This window comes from Rhineura floridana, chromosome 15 (assembly GCF_030035675.1).
Source record: "Rhineura floridana isolate rRhiFlo1 chromosome 15, rRhiFlo1.hap2, whole genome shotgun sequence".
NCBI classification, from domain to species: domain Eukaryota; kingdom Metazoa; phylum Chordata; class Lepidosauria; order Squamata; family Rhineuridae; genus Rhineura; species Rhineura floridana.
Window position 1 is genome coordinate 6,302,776 of NC_084494.1, and position 6,343 is coordinate 6,309,118.

A 6,343-nucleotide genomic window follows, 5' to 3' on the forward strand; every position below is an offset into this window, starting at 1 on the left:
CAGAGAAGAGGGATGGTGGCTGAGTCAAGCTGTCCTGCCCAGAGCCCAAGAGACAATATGGAGACAAGACTGGAATTAATCCTTGTTTTATTAGAGTAACAGTTACATCGAAAGCAGTGCACTTCATAGACCTCTCTATGTTGACTCACTACTGACCCTAACTAGGCTACCTAAGCATGCTCTGCAGCGTGTGGAGTAAGTTGACTTAGCACCCGCCTTATATAGGAAAGGTCTTTGCCCATAATCTCTGACTCCTTCGAAGTTCCACCTTCCGACTGACCTGCTTCTCGTGGCATCTCATGTGGGGTGAGGGGGGGTGAGCCTCTGCCTGCTCATCTGACAGTGCAGGCTTGCTAGGTGCCGGCTCGACTTCAGGGGCAGGGAACCCGCTGGTGGGGAAGTGGTTGAAGTGCCAGGTGGGGAGCCTAGGGTGCTGGAGTTGGCGCATGTGCAAGGTCATCCCCCAATGGTCTATCGGGGCTGTTGTAGGTGGAGCAAGCTCTGCGTTGATGAGAGGCCTGTCCGTGGGAACTGGTGGGCTGTCAACTTCACCCCCTCCCTCAATGTCCTCGAAAACCTCATCCACCTCTGGCTTCTCTCCCTTATCTATCTGGGGAAGCTGGGGCTCAACCAACTCCTCTCCCTGCTCCTCCTGGTGGAGTTGGGGCTCAACAGCTAAAGGGTGAAATAAAGAGATAATTTAGTGATCTGAAAAAATGGCTACCCTAAATTACCCTTTACTCTTTTAAAGCACTCCCTATACATATTCACAACCATAGTGGTTATTTTTCTTCTTTTTCTTGAGTACTTAGCAAATGATGAAAACAGCCCTAGAGGAATAGAAATATTGCTGTGTACATTACGGTTAGCTGGCTGGCCGGCCACCTAGGCTGTAACTCAGGCCTAATTTCTGATTTTCCCAATATGTGCAGCTCAGCATGAGGCCTTTTCAGGGTTTCTGGACAGAACAATCAATCCAGCAACCAGTTAAAAAAATTCAGTTGCTTTCCACAAGGAATTTCCAGTCTGTTAGTTAGTCCTTTACATACCAATCAGTCAAAAATTTTTCTCTTGATTGTCCAACAATCTAAAGGTCAGCAGTAACAAGACTAGAAGAAGGAACTGTCAAGGAGGAGTTAACAAACACACCCTAAAGGATTTATTCTCTCGCTGCCCTTCCTTAAACATGTAGTATGGACAAATTTGTTTTTTTGGAAGTAATTTAAAACTGAGATACCTAATGCAACATCAAAGCCAAGCTCAGGAGCTCACTCTCATAACCAAAGTAGTTCTGCTCATGAAGAATCAGAGCACAGAGACAGACCACAGATGAAAGAGGACTGCAGCTAAAGGCAAAGTCAAGCTTTTGAGTCTGGTATTCCTGGGGATGTCTCAAAAGAGGGTAAAATAATTCAACAGATGAAACTTCATGTAAGTTAACACACGCTCTGGATGGAGGAGGAGTGAGGAGGAAGGTCACTCCTTTACCTTTCTCTGGTCTGGCCCTCACATCCTCTCCATCAGTGAGGGAGGGATTGGCTGGCACTATGCGCCTCTGCCCCCCAAATGCCCCACCTAGAAATGTGGCTGCACCACCTAACAAGGAAGGCTGGCTACAGGGCTGGTTCTCAACAAGCCAGCCAAAGCTAATGGACAACAAAGCAGAGCAGAAGGGGTTAAAATTTCTGGGCTTGCCTCAAACCTCAGCTTAAGTACCCCAAAAATAGACAGCTTTGGGTGAGGTGAAAAGAAAGGCAGAAGGCATCAAATGCTATTGTTCTGCTTGTATCATTAAAGCTTTCAGAGAGAAGCCACGCTGTGCTAACAGGGCTGGAATTTCCCATTAGTCAAACTAGCAGCCGTGAACATTAATAAGGTGCGTGTTTAACAAAATAACTCTCCCCCTTCCTCCCCCCTCCTTCTGAAGAACAGGTTGCAATTAAACCCCAGCTCTTTAAATGCAAGCTCAGAGACAGAGAGAGAGGGAACAATTGGTATAAAATATGAAAAGGCCGGGCTCCTCTCTAATATTCACTGTAATGAGATAAACTTAATTGAACATTTTACAATGTCATCCTCATTTCCCTTTTTAATTAGGTCCTTCTTCCAGAACAACATGAGACCATATGATTGTGAGTCGTTCATTATGGAAAGTACCACAAACGAGAATTAGCAAGGGGTTAAGGAGGCACCAAAGGGATGCTCTGTCAGAGCTTTCAGAAAGCCATTAAAAGCAAAGTGGCAGGCAAGAAGAAGCGGCAAGTCCAAGGCTTGGCAAAAGGTTAGCCAGTTGCTTCTGCTGAGGATTGTCCACCCAGGTTTTTCCTCTGATCCAGATCTGCAGGTCTTCATAAAGACAGCCTGGGAAACCTGGGTGTGTGGAAGGTTAGGTAGCAGGGATTTCAAATGGGTATGAAATTAATTATGATGCCAGGAGGGATTAGCAACAAAGGACATGGTGAATTTCTGCAGATTTTTGTCTCCCAGCTACAGTATCTGAAACCTAGCTATCTGCTGCTGCAGGCATGTGTCCTGAAAGGCAACAGGTTTGTGGATATTTTAGTCTGAGTTGTTAGCTGTTGTTAACAAGTTGTTAGCTGTAGGTGTGTGGTGGTGGTGACAGAGTGGCTCAGTCATGCAAGCTGTCGAACGGTGAAGCTAAGTGTGTATGTTATGCCTAATGGGGGCACAGATCTCTGTCCTAATGCTTTGAGAATGGGAGTCCCAGTACACAATTCTGCTAATTGTGTATATTCAGATGTGTAGTGCTGTCAGTGTTTCTGCATGAAAAGCATGCTGTGCAGCTGAGGGCCAGTTTGTATGCTACGTGCAAATGTGCATACTAGACTGGACTGGACTGGACTGCCTTCAAGTCGATCCTGACTTATGGCGACCCTATGAATAGGGCTTTCATGTTAAGATGTATTCAGAGGTGGTTTACTATTGCCTCCCTCTGAGGCTGAGAGGCAGTGACTGGCCCAAGGTCACCCAGTGAGCTTCATGGCTGTGTGGGGATTTGAACCCTGGTCTCCCAGGTCGTAGTCCAGCACTCTAACCACTACACCACACTGGCTCTCAAATGTGCATAAGGTATCTCAAAAGCCCTCTTTAAAAATTTAAACAGGAAAAGCATATTTGAGAAGGGACATTGGGGATCATGGAATATGTGAGCTGGTGGGGGGGACTCAACCCTTTTCCATCTGTTTCTCATATAGTTTCCCAAGGAGCTTCACCCTCCCCCCATGGGGCTGCCAGAGTATCTCCCTCTCCAATAAAGGAAAAGCCCCTGAGTAGGGGCTATTAGAAGCAGAGAAATATCAGGAATGCAAACGGTTAAGTGGCCCTCTACTCCACTGCTTCTTTAATCCCAATAAAATATGGATGGACTATTGCTACAGTTTGGCCCCAAGTCATATTTTTATTTTATTTATTTTTTGTTGCAAAAATATGGTGGGGAACAACATAAAATCTATGATAAGATTAAATGCATAAAACAAATATAAAATCCATAAAAAATCAGTAGATCAGATCAATATATCAACGTCCCTGGATCATGCCTCAGGGAAAGCCTGGGTGACATGCAAGGGTTCATTGCAGGGGTGGGGAATCTTTTTGGCTCCACAGGCCAAAAAGTCACTCACATACCTGTCAATCACATGACATCTGTGACTCTGGTTGGTATGTGAAGGAACCGCTAGTCTAAACTGGCCTGTCGATCAAACAACACTATTATGACATCACTTGATGTCACAGGTGGGTGGGGCCAGCCACCTGTCGAAATCCCTTAAGACTCTGAGATGGAGGACTTAAAGGAAAAGCGGGGAGACTTGCAAAAGACTTTGCCAAGTCTTCCCGTGCTTCCCTTTTAAGTGTCTGAGATCAGGGACTTAAAGCCAACTCACATCCAGTGAAGCTGAAAGATGAGAGATTTGGGACATGTAAAAAGAAGTAATTCTTTACACAGCACAGCATTCAGCTATGGAATTCACTACCACCACAAGGTGTGGTGACAGCCACCAATCTTTCGGCGGCTTTAAAAGCGGATAAGACACATTCATGGAGGAGAAGGCTTTCAATGGCTACTAGCCCTGGTGCCTATGTGCTTCCTCAAGTATCAGATGCAGCATTGCTCTCTGAATGCCAGTGGCTGGGGAACAACAGTGAGAGGGCTATTGTCCTTGTGTCCTGCTTGTGGGCTTCCCATAGGCATTTGATTGGCCGCTGTGGGAAATGGGATGCTGGACTAAATGCTTTGTGTTTTGCTCTCCCATACTAATGCCATCTCAAATACAACCAGCATTCTGACGAAGTGGTGTAGCCTGTAGAGTGAGTCACATGATGAATGAAGCTACCTCATCCCTCTGTGGAAGGTAGCCAGACAAATATTTTCCAGGAAGTAGACTTGTTTTCTTCTAGCCCAAACTTCACAGGTGCTGCCTGTTAGCTTTGATGTTTCTCCCTTTTTATCTGAAGGCAAATGCCTTGTGGGGCTGAGGAAAAAACAGCCTGACCCCTGGACACAATGGACCATAGACCCTTTCCTGGCAATCTGAGGGGTGGGGGTGAATTTGGCCAAAGAAATATAAGGTAGCCTGGGCCACTATATGGCTCACTTAGACTCTCCACCCTGCCATGAGTTTGAACTACATGTTAGGCCTTGTCTCAGCCTGGCTGAGCTTTTTAGACTTTGCTGCCTGACTCAGTGTAATCCTGCCAGGGCACTGCGAGTCAATGTCCTGTTACTTTTTGGCAGCTGGAGCCCAGCTGAAGCCCTATATCTCCTACGAGCCAATCAGTATGAAACGGGAACATACTAGGGTTGCCAGGCTCAGGGCCTGAGAATGATTCTGTATCTTTAAGAGAAGAGAAAATTCAGCCAAGTGCAGGTGTTCTTGCAACGCTGTAATGGGAAAAACCACAAGGTGGAATTCTCTCTTCCCCCTGCACAACTTTTAAAGATACAGAAGACCTCTTGGTTACCAGGCCCCTCCATGACGTCTTCTGTATCTTTAAAAGTTGTGTAGGGGGAAGGGAGAATTCCACCTTGTGGTTTTTCCCATTATAGCGTTGCAAGAAAACCTGCACTTGGCTGAATTTTCTTTTCTCTTAAAGATACAGAATCATTCTCAGGCCCTTAGCCTGGCAGCCTTATGGCCAATAGCCACTGAAAACAGTCTTCTCACTTGGCTTGCTAGCAACATGCTTCCTTGTCCTTTCATGCTGATAGGAGCTGATCAGAGTGAAAGGAGGTGAGTCAGCCACTGAGAGAAGACCACACACCTCCCCTTTCAGAACTAAACGCTATCTTTTTGTTGATTGTTAACAAGGATTCCAATTTCCAATCCAGCAGCAAAAATAATAAAAATAAAATAAAAATGGCGGCGGGTGTGTGTGTGTGCTTTTGTTCCAGCCCAACAACTTTGTTCCAGAAGGAAACGGGTCAGAAACCTGCTTCACAAAAGAAAAGAAAAAGTGCTTAGCAAGTCTTCAACGACATTCACACTAGACATTTATTCCACTATTATTCCCCTTTAAATAGTCATGGCTTCCTCCAAAGAATCCTGGGAAGTGTAGTTTGTGAAGGGTGCTGAGAGTGGTTAGGGGAACCCTATTTCCCTCACAGAGTGACAGTTCCCAGACTTCCCTGGGAAAGAGGGATTTACTGTGAAACCACTCTAGGGATTGTAGCTCTGTGAGGAGAATAGAAGTTCCCTGACAAGTCTCAACACCCTTAACAAACTACAGTACACTTCCCAGGATTCTTTGGGGGAAGCCATGACTGTTTAAAGGGGAATAATAATGGAATAAATGTGTGGTGTGTGTGAATGGGGCCTTTCTCATCAACTCACTGATGTGGGTGGGGAGGGGTTGCTTGCCTGCCGGCCTGCCGGCCTGCCTCTCTATCTCTCTGCTAGGGAAATTATGGAAGGAGATTTTGAGGGGATTTAGTTAAGAAATTAATGACGTATGGATCATATGTATTTCTTCTGTGAACATCTGGTAAGAAGGGCTTGTGGGATTTATTGCCAGATGTACCCCTTCTTTCTCTCAGCCCTATAAGTGTGAGGAGGGGGGCTAGTGTAGAGTGTCTTTAGCATGTTGAAGAAAGGTCAGTCCCCCTTGTGATTTTTACAAAGGCTTCCCCCAAAGAATCCTGAGAAGTATAGTTTGTTAAGGGTGTGGAGAGTTTTTAGGAGTCCCTATTCCCCTCACAGAAGCACAATTTTCAGAATGATGTAATAGTCAATCTCTCTTCCCAGGGAACTCTGGGAACTGCAGATCTATGAGGGGAATAGAGGTCTTCGAGGAACTCTCAGCAGCTTAACAACCTACAGTTCCCAGG